The sequence below is a fragment of the Kogia breviceps genome, chromosome 6, assembly GCF_026419965.1.
Source record: "Kogia breviceps isolate mKogBre1 chromosome 6, mKogBre1 haplotype 1, whole genome shotgun sequence".
NCBI classification, from domain to species: domain Eukaryota; kingdom Metazoa; phylum Chordata; class Mammalia; order Artiodactyla; family Physeteridae; genus Kogia; species Kogia breviceps.
Window position 1 is genome coordinate 20762715 of NC_081315.1, and position 16303 is coordinate 20779017.

Below are 16303 nucleotides of genomic sequence, written 5' to 3' on the forward strand. Positions count from 1 at the left end.
CTTCTCTGGGTTTGGAGAGAAGGGGCCAGGCATGTGAGGAGGGGCCGGGCTGGACCCTGGGGATAAGGAGCCTGTTCTCAAGGGCTGCTCTGGGTCCAGGGAGATGCACAGGAGGTGAAGAGGTGGCCACGGGAAGTGACCACTTCAGGATGGGGAGAGGTGAGATCCAAGAGGGCCTACTGGAAACAGTAAAACAGGAGTGGGGTCTTGCAGAACAAGGAAAGGTGGCAGACTTAACGTTGATGCCCCATCAGTGGCTTCCTGTATCCACATCTTATACAATGTGATTCCGGGGCTCTTCCCGTCCAGCGACAGAGACTGTTCGCCCATCCTCGACTCTGCACTGGCTTGTGACTTGCTTTGGCCAACAGAATGCAGAGGAAGTTAGGGGGTGCCGGTGCAAGCCTGGGCCTCAAGAGGCCTTCAGTTTCCACTCTCTCTCTGGGACCCCTGCTCTGCCACAGAAACAACCCCAAGCGAGCCTGCCGATGACGACGAGAGGCCATGTGGGCGAGCCAGTGCAGCTGAGGCTGTGCTAGGCCAGCCCACAGCCAGTCCACCCCTGAACATGGCAGCGAGCCCAGCAGAGATACCTCCTGACCCATAACTACCGTACGCATGAGAATGAGCACTGCCAATACACGAGGAGACGCCCAGTCGATTTAAAGACTAAGGGGCAGAAGCGCACGCTTGTTGTTTGAAGCCACTGAGCCCTAGGGTCTGTTACGCAGCAGTAGCCGACTGAGACAGAAGGGCTGCTGGGTAGAGCGTGGCCATTCCACCCAGCTCTGCTTTGTAGATCACCCTGTTTGGGAGGCGGGGAAGTCATTTCAAAGGAAAGACTTTCATGATCAGAAAAAGCTCTTGACTGTAGCCTAGTTTTTCAGTAGGACTCACACCCACACCCCACCCCATCCCCACCCAACCAAGGTGCCTTGTATACGCTGTCCTCTGACTGCCCCTTCTCGGCTCACCCCGGCAACCCTAATCACTCTTCTGGTCTCAGCTTGTGTTGCTGAAGCCACCTGAGTGCTCTTTCCATCGTACAGGTGAAGAAACTGAGGCACAGAGAGGATTAATAAGTTGCCAAAAGCTGCCCAGCTGGTGTGTGCAGGGCTGGGATTTACTCCTTGAACTTGACCCCCAGGCTGGTGCTTCTCAAGACATTTAAAGGAATCAGAGATGGCTGGGGGGTTTCCCTGGTGGTGCAGTGGTTAAGAACCCCCCTGCCAATGCAGGGGACACAGGTTCGAGCCCTGGTCCGAGAAGATCCCACATGCCGCGGAGCAACTAAGCCCGTGCGCCACAGCAACTCTGAGCCTGTGCTCCAGAGCCCGCGAGCCACAACTCCTGAAGCCTGTGCACCTAGAGCCCATGCTCCGCATCAAAAGAAGCCACAATGAGAAGCACATGCACCGCAACGAAGAGTAGCCCCCGCTCGCTGCAACTAAAGAAAGCCCACGCGCAGCAACGAAGACTCAATGCAGTCAAAAATAAATATAAATTAATTAATTTTTAAAAAAAGAGAGATGGCTGGGGATTGGTGAAGACATTTCCTGGGGGAAAGCATATGCTGAGGGAGAGTTTCCACTTACACCTTTTGGAGGGGATGGGGGAGGGTGCCACCTTCCCTCCCCAAGCCTAGTGAGAACCTCGCAGAGCTCCAAAGTATGTTTCCTGAAGGTAGGAGACCCCGGCCTGAGACCTGGAGAGCAAAAGGGGTCTAGAGTCTGGACTCTGACTCTGCCATGGATGTGGAAAGACCAATGGCTTTTATCCATGTGCTTCCTGGGGAGAGGAGAGAGCAGGCTGGCTTATGTCATCTCAGTTCCGCCTGCTGGCTCCCCAGTGGGCAAAGAGAAAGCAGCAGAGGGAAGCCACTGTGCCCAGGGGCTGAGGAAAACCACTGGGCATACAGCTCTGACTGCCCAAGTCAAGGGCTCTGCAAGAGGTAGCTCGGCAGGAAATTTCCAGACCACCCAATGCAGGACCCGTGAGAGAAACGGGCAGCTATAATCCACCGGCCAGGCCCACCCAGAGGAGGCAGAGCCACCAGCAGGCTCGTGGCCAGTGGTGAGCGAGAAGCTGCAGGGCCCCGTCCCCTTCCGCACTGTTGGCCTCCAGCACAGACAGGCCCTACTGTGAAGGTGCAGAAGGAGAAAGGCCACGTCTGGTTCGGAGTCTGGACCGTTAGCCGGGACCAGACATCCAGCGCTGGATGGGGGCCACTTAGCTCTCCGAGGGTGATGGGATAGGCGCGGACCTGCCTGAGTCCCCGATCCCCAAGCAGGTCTGGTGAGAAGTTCCCTCCTGCAGCCGGAACTTGGTGGAGGGTGAGGGCAGCTCCCAGGCTGGGGTCAGAGGTGGGGTGGGGACAGCTGGGATCCTGTGGCCGGGCCAAAGCAAGTCTCCCTGCACAGTGCCTGGGTCACCTGGATGGAGGCAGATGTGAAGGGGCTGGTGGGAGGTTTGGGAGGGTTTGTGTGGGGCAGGTAGCACCCTCCACCTCCCACCCATGCACCCCGGAGGCCCAAGACCCCGGCTCTGCCTGTGAGGGGCCGGAGCTCTCACATCAGGGGAGGAAGGGGGTGTCGAGCCCCAGTTGCCCACAGGTGGAAGATGGAGCTGGCCACGCTGCCCCCTGGAGTCACACAGGAGCCATGGTCCCAGCTCACGGATGGGACGTCCACCCTGCACGCGAGATCTAGTCCCTGTTCCACTGAATGGTGACTCGGGGCAGGTCACCTCCTCTTTTTCTGAGGACGAGAGGCAATGAGAACACAGACCAAGAACCTGAGGGCCAAGCACTGTGCTGGAAACTTGCCCACGGTGCCTCATCTCACCCTCTCCATGTCCCGCAGGGCCATCGGGTGAGTCCTGGATCCAACTGCACCCCATCAAGCTGGCTTTTTAAAAGGAAAGCGCACCCAAACAGGAGACCCAGTGGATGACAAGTTATGTAAACGTTTAAATTGGGCCTAGTACTGATTAATCTTAAAGGCTGAAAAAAACAATTCTCAGTTATCCCGGCACCTGCTCCAAGAGCTCCAGGTGAAATGGAATGTTGGAACCTTGAATTATGGTTCCCATCATATACATATGTATAGATAGATAGATAGATAGATAGATAGATAAAATACAGTCAGTCAGCCAGAGCTGAGGATGCTTGGGGATATTTGGCTCAAATAATGACCTTTGGGGAGAGACGAAGCAGAGAGAAGCCTGGGTACGGAACAGCCCGAGGGTCTGTGGCTGGTTGAAGTTAAGTCCTTAAAGTGTAGTTATTCCATGGTTCTGGCACTGCCTGGTAAGGGGGAAGATCTGTGTTCAGATCTCACTCTTACTAGCTGCATGACCTTGGACAAGGCACTTCACGTCTCTGAATCGACTTGATCGTCTGTGAAACAGAGATGGTCATACACACCTTCCAAGGCTGCTGGAAGGTTTACCCACATATCACCTAGCATGTGGCAGGCACTCAGTAAATCTGCTCACTGTCGATTTATTATTCAAAAGAACATTAATGGGGAGTTGTGGTTTAAGTTATAGTTTAAAGGGAAAATGGTGGCTACAGTGTGATGCTTTTAATGTGGACTTTGGATAAAAGACTCGAAAAAAAGAAAAGTACAGAGTTTCTGTGTGAGATGATGAAAAAGTTTTGGAAATGGATAGTGGTGACGGTGGCACAGCACTGTGACTCTAATTAATGCCACTGAATTGTACCCCTAAAAATAAAGTGGTAACTTTTATCTTATGTATATTTTATCACAATAAGAAGTTTAATTTAAAAAGTAACTGAGGACCTACTGTATCCCAAGCACTGCTGCAAATGCTGGGAACTCAGCAGTGTACACACCCCACAAGAAGCTCACTCTCTAGTGGAGAAAACAGACAATAAGCAAATTTTCCTATATATATGACTTTTCTGGGAAGGAGATAAGATCTAAGATAAAAGCTAAAGTATGATAAGGGATGGGAGGGTTGGAGGTGCTGTTTTAGCTAGGGAGGTCAGGGGAGACTTCCTGGAGGAGGAGCATTTGAGCAGAGACCTGAAGGAAGCAAGAGAGGAAGCCACACAGATATCTGGGGGGACAGCACATGCAAAAGCCCTGAGGTAGGAGAGAGATTGGTCTGTTGCAGTTCAGCGAGGGCAGGGTGTGATGGTGCCAGGGGCAGGACATGAGCTCAGAGAGGTGGGCTGTGCCAGGTCCCTGAACCTTGCAAAGAAGGACTTAGGATTTTATTTAAGTGAAAGAGGAACCGCAGAGCATTTTGAGCTGGGAAGTCATGATCCAACTTGGGCTTAACGACACTCCTATCCTCATGTGTATCCCTCGCTAACATAGATGGGCTCTTCCCTTCTGTGCCCTGTCCAGGGCCTGACACATGGGCGACTGTTGGAAAGGGTCTGTTAAGTAAATACCAGAGAAGCTGATGCTCACCAGGCATGTGGGGGAGGGCAGGGGCCTCTGTGTCTTCCCTGCCACTCACTTGCCTAACGCAGTTCCTCTCTCTGGGCCTCACTCTGGTTCCTCGTCTATGAAGAAAGGCGTTGGCAACATGATGGTTTTATCGTCGTTGCTTTTATTTTACCATTTAAAAAACTGAGATGCAATTCAGGTAACATAAAATTCACCACTTCAAAATGTATACTTAAGGGGTTTTTAGTACACTCACTGTGTTATGCACCCATGATCACTATCTATTCCAGAACATTCCAGCACCCCAAACAGGAACCCCATACCTTTTAGCAGCAGTCATTCCCCATTCCCTCCTGCCCCCAGCCTCTGGCAAACACTCATCTGCTTTCTGTCTTTAAGGACATTTCACATAAATGGAACCATACAGTGTGTGGCCTTTGGGGTCTGGCTTCTTTCACTCAGCATCACGTTTCCAAGGTCTACCCGTGTTGCAGTGTGAACCAGGACTTCAGTCCTTTTCGTGGCTTAATAATATTCCATTGTGATCACGACGGTTTTGAAGGCAGGCCCCAGCAGAGGGCTTGAAGGGGGTTGGGAACCTATGAATGGCCCTGTGTCCCCAGAACCCTGACCCATGGTTGCTTCAAGCTCTGCAGGCTGAGGGGCTGCTGCAGGAGCCAGAGTAAGGGTGGGACAGTGCTGCCCCTACAGTGCGTGGGTGTTCCAGGAGGGTCAGGGTGCGAGGGAGGCCACAGACTGTGGCTGCCAGCTCCTCCCCACCAGCCCAGACGGGCCCCTGCTAAGTAGCTGTTGGCCTGACTGGTGCAGAGGCAGATGGGCTTGGCAGGGGTGCAGGGCAGCTGTGGACTGGTCTGTGGTCAGCAAGACCTGGTCAGCCTGCTGGGTTTGATGCTAGGCCAGGTTGGATTGTGCTCACAGCAGGGATGACTCCCCAAATCAGACTGAAGCATGGCCCTCCAGGGCCCTCAAAGAAGCCAGGTGGCCTGAGGCCAGCAGCTGGCCTTGGGACAGGGTCAAGGTGAAGGGGACAGAGAGAAGACCACCTGCTCCTAGCCTGCTTGTTTTCAGCACAAGCTCCTGAAAGCCCCACAGCACAATTGCCTGGGCTTCTCTCCTAAAGATGAAGATTCCCAGGGCCCTGCTCAGACCCACGGATCAGGATTGCTGGCACCTGGAATCTGCATTTTGATGGGTTCTTCAGTGATGCACTGAGGTTTGAGAGCCACTGGTAAAGTGCTGAGAGGTTCGGGAGTGAGAGCACTCACTTTGGTGGGGCTGCCTGATTCTCAGCAAGTTACAGACATTCTCTGAGCCTCAGTTTTCTGATCTCTAAAATGGGTATAATGCTATCATCTCAGGGTTGATTGGGAGGATTTAATGAGGCAACAAGAAGCTGCTCAAAAATCACCAGCTGCAATTAGTAGTATATTATTATTACACATGCAAACCAAATCAGAGAACTGTCTGGATTTTAAAAGAAAGTGGGGTGGGGAAGAATTAATAAATGAGAGAGAGAAAGAGAGAGGTTTAAGATATGGAGAACTTGCTGTTGGGGGGAACCTGGCTCTGAATCCCACCCAGTTCTGGCTGTCATTTCATCCTTCAGTTTTCTGGTTTGTGCAGCGGTGATGGTAAGAGCCGCCCGTGCTGGAGGGCTCTGCAAACTGTAATATGCTGTCCCGTGCCAGGGCGGGGAACCCAAAGTGAGGAGGAGGATGGAGGCCTGATGCTGATCTAGACTGATTGCTTGAGTCTGGGCCGGGCCAGCTGGCCGGGGCTGGCTTCTGCCCTCCCAGTGCCTGGCTCCCGAGGGCCCCATCCTTTCTGTATCAGTTCCTCAGGCCCCAGCCGGCAGGCGGGCAAGAGGGGCCAAATGCCACTGTGACAAGAACACCCTTCAGGCTCCGTCACATCAGTGTGTCCATCTGTCCCCTCGCCAGGCCCGTGTCTGTGCCAGGTAGGCGGACAGGGCTCAGGCGCTGAGCTGGGCGCTGAGGTCATGCTTGGCAGAGCCGGCTGGGTCCTCTGTCTGCCTCTCCTGCCTCCGCCCCGGCCTGGGCCATTGTCACCTCTCTCCTGGACAATGCGGCCGCCTCCCCTTTGGATTTCCTGCCTTCATCCTGGCCTAGGCCACCCGGTGACCAGAGGGACATTGCTGAAACTGAACGCTCATCGTACCCCAACCCTCCCCGTGGCCCTCGCCAGCCCTCTGTCTCTCCACTCCCAACAGGACCCTCACCCTTTAGGCACCCCAGCGGGGCCATTTATTTATTCGAGAAGTATTTACTGAGCCCTAATGCTAGGCAGCGGGAACTGAGAGGCGGGCTACTGGGCACCTCGCAGCCCCTCCCACGCCCACCAGTCTGTCCCGTGTCCTGGGGGAGACAACCAGCCTGCTCTTTCTCCCCCTTCTTATTTTTTTAAAAAAATTTTTGTTTTAATTGAAATAAGAGTTGATTTACAATGTCGTGTTAGTTTCAGGTGTACAACAAAGTGATTCAGTTATACATATATAAAAAATTATATATACATTTTATATTGAGTATAGCCCTCTGTGCTACACAGTAGGACCCTGTTGTTTGCCTATTTTATATGTAGTAGTGTGTATCTGTTAATCCCATACTCCTCATTTATCTCCCTCCACTTCCCCTTTGGTAACCATAAGTTTGTTTTCTATGTCTGTGAGTCTCTTTCCTGTTTTGTAAGTAAGTTCATTTGTATCGTTTTTTAGATTCCACATGTAAGTGATATCATATGATACTTGTCTTTCTCTGTCTGATTTACTTCTCTCAGTATGATCATCTCTAGGTCCATCCATGTTGCTGCACACCTCCCCCGTCCTCTTGAAAGACCCCGTGTCCCAGCCTCTGGGTGACAGTCTGGTAGAGGGTGACAGGCCCTCCTGTTAAGGTGTGGCTCAGGCACCCCCCTGAGAGGGGCTGGAACAGCCTGGGATGGGCTTGCCAGGCAGATGGGCAGGGCTGCTCCAGCTCTGCACTGGCTGCAGGCCATGGTTAGCTCAACCTCTGGAGGCTTGGTTTCCTCACCTGTAAAATGGGCACAAGGGTGCATCTGAAATGAGATGCTGTGGGTGGAGGCTCAGCATGGAACTCGGCACACAGCAGGCCCACTTGTTGTGGTGCTGTCGTCTCCGAGGGACCCACTTTGCTGGTGGGAGCTCCTTAGGCCACCAGGCTCGCTGCCTAGCTCCCTGGCAGAAAGAGTCCCAGCTTTCCTAAGGCTCCCTTCTCCAGCCTCGAGGCTGTTAGCACTGCCACTCCAATTGGATCACCGGGCAGTGGACAAGGAGTGGCTTTGGAGGTGTTCCCGTCCTGGTGACACACTGACCGCCTGGTGGGAGCTGGGTCCTGGGGGGGGGGGGGTCACATTCACTGGGCACCAGCTAGGACCCTCACCCACCATATGCATTAGCCCGCGGCAGACTGAGGACTTTGTGGCATTCTGTCATTTCCTCGTAGGGAGACCGAGGCTCTGGGGGTTGAACTTGTCCTCCTGCTGGGAACAGGTGGCTTCTCTGCACCAGGTGGACCCCAGGGCCTGTGCTCCTAACACGGTGAAGTGGGTCAGGCTGGCCCCAGGTGCCTCCACCACGTGTACCTCCACGGGATGTGATGGTGCCACGGCCTCCCAGGCCACGTCTCGTGCCTGGTGCCCTGCACCCGACCACAACAACACCCTTTCCCACCCAGGGATGCCCGCAACCATTATAAAGGTGAGTAAACTGAGGCAGCCGCAGGCAGGACTTGCGGGGCCGGGCAGGTCTGGAGCCCTCCTCTGCCCCGTCTGCTGTGGGTTCTGGGGCTCCTTTCCTGGGTTTTTCCTGGAGACACAAACTCCCAGCATGTTATCCAGCAACTGCTGAGTGGATGACTACTGTCGGCCAGCGTGGTCACCGCCCTTCTATGTGGCTTCACGCTCCACCTCAAGCACCTCACACCCAGGACCTCAGTTACGGGTTGTGACCCCACTTCCAGATGGCGAAACTAAGGCTCCTGTGCCGGTGAACGCTGACCACTGGCTCTGTGGGGTGGCGCGGAGCAGAAAACTTGGCTGAGTCTGTGGGCTTCAAGCCACCCACGGTTTAACCACTGGCTCACATAGTTCCTGAGCTGAGACGGCCCTGACACACCCTGGGTGAAGTGAGACCCCAAGTCCACACCGGCAGAGACAAGTCCACACTGGCAGACACAACCTGATTCAGGGCTAAGTCCCAGCCTTCGGCGTCTGAGCGAGACTCCTCCTGCAGCCCCACTGCTGGCACCCCGAGGGCAGCGTGCCCCTGGAAACCCCGTGTCTCCGTCACCAGGACCCTCCCCATGCCTTGCAAGCCCCCACCTGGCCTGGCATCACGGATGCCAGGACCAGACGCCCCCGTACACCACCCACCGTTCCTCCCTAGCCGCGAACAACCATCAACCCCATGGGAAAGGCCGGGGCCCGGCTTCAGAAAACAGAAGTTTACTGCCTGGGAAAAACATCCGGGTGATGTTCTCAGTGCTGTGCGAGTCCGAGGCTGTGGGCGCAGAGTGAGGGAACCGGGCCTCGGTGACAGCCGCTGCCACGTGGGTCTCCTCCCCCTCCGCCGACCTCGCTGGCTTGGGCGGGAGGAGGGGGAGGGGGAGGATATACGGGGGGGGGGCAGAGGAGGCGGGCACGGAGCATGATGGGCACGGCAGCATCCAATCCCAGCCGCCCCTCCCCTCAATCAGCCCCTCTTGGAGGGAAGCCTGTTGCTGCAGCTTCGCGGAGCCCCTGCCCACCCCAGTCTAGTCTGCGCTGGCCACTGGCCGGGAGGAGGTGCCTGCAGGCCCTAGATCTCCCCTCCTCCTCCACTCCCCCCCCCCCCGCCCCGGCTCCTAGAAGGATATTGAGCAACTCTGTCTCAACAGCAGGTGTGGGGCCACCTGGAGGTGGGGTTCAGCCCTACACCTGGTGATCCTTGTGTCCCTAGGAAAGCTGCAGCCTCCCCATCCCTGCTGCCAGCCCAGGCCATAGGATTCTACCTGTACTTCTTCATCTGGACAGTAGCTCCCAGCTGAGGTTTTGGGCTGGCGGGGACCTGGCCCTCCGGCCAGAGCTGACTGGTGTCCACCCACTCATCCATTCATTCACCCAACATTCACCAAATGCCCTCTCTGCGTCAGGTCCCCCAGGGCTGGGTCACAGTGACGGATACCCCGACAGTCTCTGTCTTCATGGAGTCTGCGGCTTACAGGGAGATGGACAAGGAACCTGATGAACTCTTTCCAGCCGCCCAGGTGCTGGGGTGGAGGTCTGTACGGGGAATGGGCAGAACCCAAAACAGAGGGCAGGACTGCCTAGTGATTAAGAGCAGGATGCTACAGCCAGACACTCCAGGTTCAAACATCACTTCCACCTCTCAGTTACCTAGGAAAGCTACTCACCCCTCTAAACCTCAGTTTCCCTCTCCTGTAAAACAGGTTCGATACTCATTAAATAATACTGCTTCAGAGGGTTTTAAGGATTAAATGAGTGAATATGTGTTCGTATTAGAACAGGACATAGACTTGCAAAACAATTTTACAAAAAAGGAACAAAGTTGGAGGACTTAGCCAACCTGATTCAAAGATTTACTATAAAGCTATAGGAATCAAGCCAGTGTGGTATAGGAAAAGGATAGACACATAGATCAATTGACCAGAGAATTCAGAAATAGACCCTCCAATCCATGGTCAATTGGTTTTTGTTAAAAGCACCCAAGCAATGAGGAAAGGATGGTCTTTTCAATAAATAGATAAAATGGGAAAGAAAAGTAACATCTGCCCTTACCTTACACCATATATAAAATTATGTGGAAAAGGCTCAAAATATAATTGTTGAAATGAGACCTAAGTATAAAAGCTAAAGCTAAAAAACTTCTAGAAGGAAATATCAAAGAAAATCATTGCAACTTTGATTTCTTAGACAAGACATAAAAGCATCAACAACAAAAGAAAAAATGGGTAAATTGGACTTTATCAAAATTCAAAACTTTTGCTCATTGAAAGAAGCTGTTATGAAAATAAAAAGGCAAGGCACGGAATGAGAGAAAATATTTGCAATCCATACCTCTGACAAATCACTTGTACCCAGAATGTATACAGACCTCATACAACTCAATAATAAGAACACACACCACTTAATTAAAAACAGGCAAAAGATATGGACAGATACCTCTCAAAGCAAAACATATGAATGACCAAGAAACACGTGAAAAGATGCTCAAAAGATCATTCGTCACCAGGGAAATGCAAATTAAAATCTCAGTGAGATACCAGTATATACACCCATCAGAATGGCTAAGATTTAAAAGACTGATAATATCAAGTTGGTGAAGGTGTGACACAACCAGAAATCTCCTTCACTGCTGGTGGGAACGCACAAACATATCATCCCTTTGGGAAACAGCTTGGCAGCTTTCTACAGAGTTAAGCATATGCCTATCACATGTCCCAGCCATTTCTCCCCATTAGGAGTAACAAAAGCCCACGAACACTCAAAGACTTGTACACACCTGTTCCCAGCAGCTTCACCCACAGTTGCTCAAAACTGGAAACCATCCAAATATCCATCAACAGGGGAATGGACAAATTATGATAGATCCAAACCATGAAAGACTACTCAGGAATAAAAAAGAACAAACTATTGATACATACAACAATGGGATGAACGTCAAAATGATCATGTGAAGTAAAAGAAGCCAGGCAGAGTGTGCCCTGTATTATTCTATTTACATGAAATTCTAGAAAGTGCAAACTAACATATACTGTCAGCAGGCCAATCAGTGGTCACCAGGACACAGAATGTAGTCAGGGATGGACCACACAATGGAACAAGGAAATTTTGGGGGCTGATGGAAAATGCTCTGATTCTTAATTCTGGTGGTGGTCTCACAAGCATATACAGCTGTCAAAACTATGGGACTCTACACTTTAAGTAGATGCAGTTTATCGCACATAAGAACATGTTTTTAATTATTTATTTATCTATTTTATTTTTGGCTGTCTTGGGTCTTCGTTGCTGCACGCGGTTGTGGCGAGTGAAGGCTACTCTTCATTGCGGTGTGCGGGCTTCTCATTGCGGTGGCTTCTCTTGTTGTGGAGCACACGCTCTAGATGTGTGGGCTTCAGTAGTTGTGGCTTGCGGGCTCTAGAGCACAGGCTCAGTAGTTGTGGCGCACAGGCTTAGTTGCTCCGTGGCATGTGGGATCTTCCCGGACAAGGGCTCGAACCCATGTCCCCTGCATCGGCAGGTGGATTCTTAACCACTGAGCCACCATGGAATCCTCATAATAACATTTTAAAAAAGTCTTTGTTTGCAGTAAAGGGGAAAAAACAGCAGCAGCGGCCACCTACTCTCTTCTGAAGCCTCCAGCAAACTGCTGACTTAACACCCTACAGGCTCCATGGACAAGGCGACCACCCGAGTAATTACATCAAGGGAAACAATCATTATCATTTGGTGCATTTTTCATCAACTGAGATCATTCATATTTTTCAAGCTGCTAATTCATCTAGATTTGTCCCAGGGGGTCTGACCCACCCTGGCCTGGGCATGAGAAATGGACTGTGCCAGGCACATGGTAGAATCTTATTAACTGCATGTTGAATGAATTAATAACTGCCCCGCCTTTCCAAGTGCGCACAGCTCGTCAGTGGCCGACCGGAAGCCGGAAGCCAGCGTGGGTAGCCTGAGCTGACCCTGGGAGGAACCCAAGGCTGCCTTCCTCCGCGGACAAAGCCCTTTCCAGGACACGCTCAGATGCCGAGGCTTGGAACAGCAAGAAAAGGCAGAGTCAGGACCATTTTGATGTGGCATTAGGGGGTGGGGTGACCACGCAACACAGCAGAGAAGCTTGGAAATCAGTGGGCAGCTGATATGGGGTCAGATGCAGGCTTCTTCCAGAAATGTCCAGTCCAGGGGCATGCTAGAAGCTGCAGACATCTGTAGCTGGATAAAACTGCTGGGGACAGTGGAGCCAAAGGGTCTTGGCTGGGGACCTGAAGTCAAGCCAGTCACTGCTGTTATTTCTCTTTTGGTCCAGCTCCATGCTGGATGCTGTCAGAGCCCTAAGACGCAGTTTCCTTGTCAATGCAGGAAGTGACCTGGGGATCACAGGCTTTCTCTTCCACCTTCACCTTGAGCTTCATCAATCACCTAAATCAGCGGTTCTTAGACTGTGGTCCAAGGACCCCTGGGTGTTCTTGGGGTCCTTCTTTTCCAACGACGTATCCGTGTGACGTATCTGTGTGGCGGAAACCACATTTCCACCAAACAAAATATCACAACGGACTGAATGCAGAAGCTGATGTGAGAATCCAGCTGTCCTTTATGAAGCCAGACATTAAAGATATTTACAAAAATGCCACTCTTCTCACTAAATTTTTTTGTTTTGGAAAACACAGTTATTTTTCAGAAAAAATATTATTTATGTTCTGTGATGGTTTGTTATTTCTATGTTTAAATGAATTAATATATAAATATTTCTAAATGTTTCAGTCTTAATTTCTAATATGGTAGATATCAATGGATACAACCGACATACACAGAAGCTCTTTGGGAATCCGAAATAATTTTTAAGAGTTTAAGAGGCTCCTTACATCAAAATGTTTGACAATCACTGCCCTAAAAGTAGCTGGGCAATTTGGGTATTTGATCTATTAATGTATCTATTGATCTGAGCAACATTCCTTAGTGCTTAGAGCTCCTGGCCCATGGAAGACTCTCCCATGCTCCTAGGATGGTACCATTTGTCCCAAAATGCCCAGAGCCTAAAGGAGAAGTTAAGGTGAGTCAGTGAGGCATGATGACGAGCCAACATCCCACTGGCAGCTCGTGGCTCCCATGTCTCGGATAACTCGCTGCCTCTGCTCACGGGGTTGTTACAGTCAAGGGTGTGTGTGAAGGAGTCTGAGCCGGAAGGGGTCAAGAGAACATCTCAAGGGGAAAAAGGGTCTCAACCCACATAGACACTCTGTCAAAAGTATACACATTTCCTTGGGCTTCCCTGGTGGCGCAGTGGTTAAGAATCTTCCTGCCAGTGCAGGGGACACAGGTTCGATCCCTGCTCCAGGAAGATCCACACGCTGTGGAGCAACTAAGCCCATGCGCCACAACTACTGAGCCCACGCGCCACAACTACTGAAGCCTGCGCGCCTAGAGCCCGTGCTCCACAACAAGAGAAGCCACCGTAAGGAGAAGCCCGCGCACCGCAACAAAGAGTAGTCCCTGCTCGCTGCAACTAGAGAAAGCCTGTGCACAGCAACGAAGACCCAATGCAGCCAAAAAAAAAAAAAAAAAACCGAAAGTATACACGTTTCCAATGCACATTTTGGCCAAATGGCACATGGCTGGTACTAAAATTGGTATTTGAATAAAATAAAATTGGTATTTGGCCAAAGATAAATATCATCACCACAGAGAAAACTTCTGCATTATGGGAATAAATCTGAAATTGTATCTAACGTTTGAATTATTAACCTTGTTAGGAATTATTCAGCTTGCCTGCCCTTCTAGAAAACTCTGATGGAGACTTTTCTCTCCATCTCCGAGGTTCCGTTGATGTTAAGGATGCAGCTTTATGAAGCAACCCCACAAATGGACACTGCAGCAATGCTTAACGAAGGTGCTCCTGTGTACTTCCAGGAGTGGTCTTAGGCTGCCTGCCTCATCTCCACAGTTAAGTATTTTTATACGTGCTTATCCTGTAAGTTGTTTCACGCGTTGGCTATGAGGGTGATCTTCATAAACCTAGGACCTCTGATCCCAGGCAGCTCATGGGTGAAAAGCTGCAGCTATCCAGCCTCCCAGAGACCAAGGGCAAGGCCAAAGTGTGGAACAGCAGCCTGGGGCTCACCACATGCAAAGCCCTAAGCTCTGGCGCATCCTAGCCTGAGAACCCCTTGCAGCTGGGCTTGAGGACTCCATTCTCCTCTGCAGGACTGTGAGCCTGAGAGCCCTCTGTCATCGTGACTTTATCCAAGTGGCTCCGGGAGGCCACAACCGTGGAGCGGTGACCACAGATCAGCTCCCAGTGCGCTGGCGGTCAACCCACGGAGGAAAGGGAAGTAGATGTTGCCGCTCTTATCCCCTCTGGTCCACCGAGCAACCAGGGAGGTGAGGCTTACGGTCTCTACTTTACGGCCGAGGAGACCCACGCTGGAAGGCTGAAGTGCCCGCCCGAGGTCCTGCGGCAGGTGCAGCTGGGCTTTGCACCCGCACCTGCCTCACTTGAAGCCTCTGTGCTTTCTGCTTTACCTGTGGCTTCTCACAAAAGCCGTTCCTGTTTCATCAAATCAAAGAGAAGCTCATCCTTGCTCCTTTAGACCCAAGATGGAAAGCATGATGAACTAGCAGGTGGGGTGCTTGGCTCTGCGACCTCCCGGCCACACGTCCCTGGTCTTCTCCTCTGCAGAACGGCTAAAATGCTGCCCGCCCTCCCTCCATTCCTTCCTTCTCTCCTCTCCTTTTCCTTGTTTCCTTTCTCCTGCCTTCCATTTCAGCAGACACGTGCTGTGCCACCACACCAGGCCAAGGGTGAATTGGACGCCGAGGGCCCTGCCCTCAGGAGCCCCCGGTCTCATGGGGGAGTCAGAGCAGTAAAGAAGCACCACGTGGGGTGGCCAGTGCTTCCACGTTGGGATGGCTTCCTGGAGAAGGAGGTGCCCAAGCTGAGTCCTGACAGGTCACTGCTGGCGGGGAGGCATTCAGGCGGGAAGGGGCGTGCGTGTGCGCGGCTGGAGCACCCGTCCTGTGGACGACGGCAGTGGAGCAGACGGGGCCTCAAATACCAGCCGTCTGCAGGGCCCCGAGTGGCCCTCTGCGGCGACCAGGCCGTCAAGGAAATCTGTGCGTCCTCTTGCTGTCTCTTGTCTAACACACACGTTCTAGGACCAGCTGGCAAACCAGGAGGAGGAGGCGCTGTAAATTCTACCAAGGCCAGAAGGAGCCGCTTTGGGTTAATTAGAACCGCAGAGCAGTCTGAGGACTTCAATTACCGCTCTCGGCAGGAAGGCGCATCCCCACATCTGTGGGATGATTAAATCCGCCGGGATGTCGCTCACAGTGCAATGCATTAAAGAAAGGCGGGGTCCCAGAAACACCGGGGCAAAGCCCACGTCAGGAGTTGGTTTGGAGACGAGAAAAAGAGGAGCTCTGGCCCTTCCTCCTCCTCTGCTCCCCTCCCCCTCCCCAATGTTTCATTTGATTTTAAAAAAAAAATGCAGAAACGAGATGGCGCTTAAATCGCAGCGCTGTTGCCGAGTGTGTGAAGTTTATGAGAAACGCGGGTGGGAGGTGAGGTCGCTGGGGTCCCAGTTCCTGGAAGCATCACAGTCACTTCTCAGGCAGCAGCTGATGCTCTCTCAGCTCAGAACATTTTCCTCTGGTTTCAGGCGGTTAAAAATACAACCACCTCTTATTTGAGGGGCTACACTCTGTCACTGCACCGCCATCACTGTCACAGTGGAAGAGCAGCCCTGGGTGGAAGCCAGGGATGCAGCTCCCTCCCAGCTGGCCACCACCTCGCCGTTTGACCCTGGCTCTGGTGCTTGGCCATCTGTAAAGTGGGCAGTGACGGCTGGATCAGGAAATCAGAAATTCTGCAGCTCTACAACTTCCCAGTGTATCTAGGGACTAGAGTTGCCAGAAAAGGTCAGGACACCCAGTTAAAATTGAATTTTAGATAATCATTTTTCAGTATAAGTATATCCCAAATATTGTATGGGACATACTTATCCTAAAAAAATCATTTCCTGAAATCAGATCTAATGGTGCAGTCTGTCTTTTTATTTGCTGCATGCGGCATCGCTATCAGGGATACAATCTATAATCTATTCTAA

The 16303-nt window shown here is 51.9% G+C and overlaps 1 protein-coding gene across 5 annotated transcripts in view; it reads right to left on the reverse strand.

Moving 5' to 3' along the window:
• PPP2R2C (protein phosphatase 2 regulatory subunit Bgamma) overlaps window positions 1–16303 on the reverse strand; it is a 138554-nt gene that overhangs the window by 60160 nt on the left and 62091 nt on the right. The window lies entirely within an intron of this gene.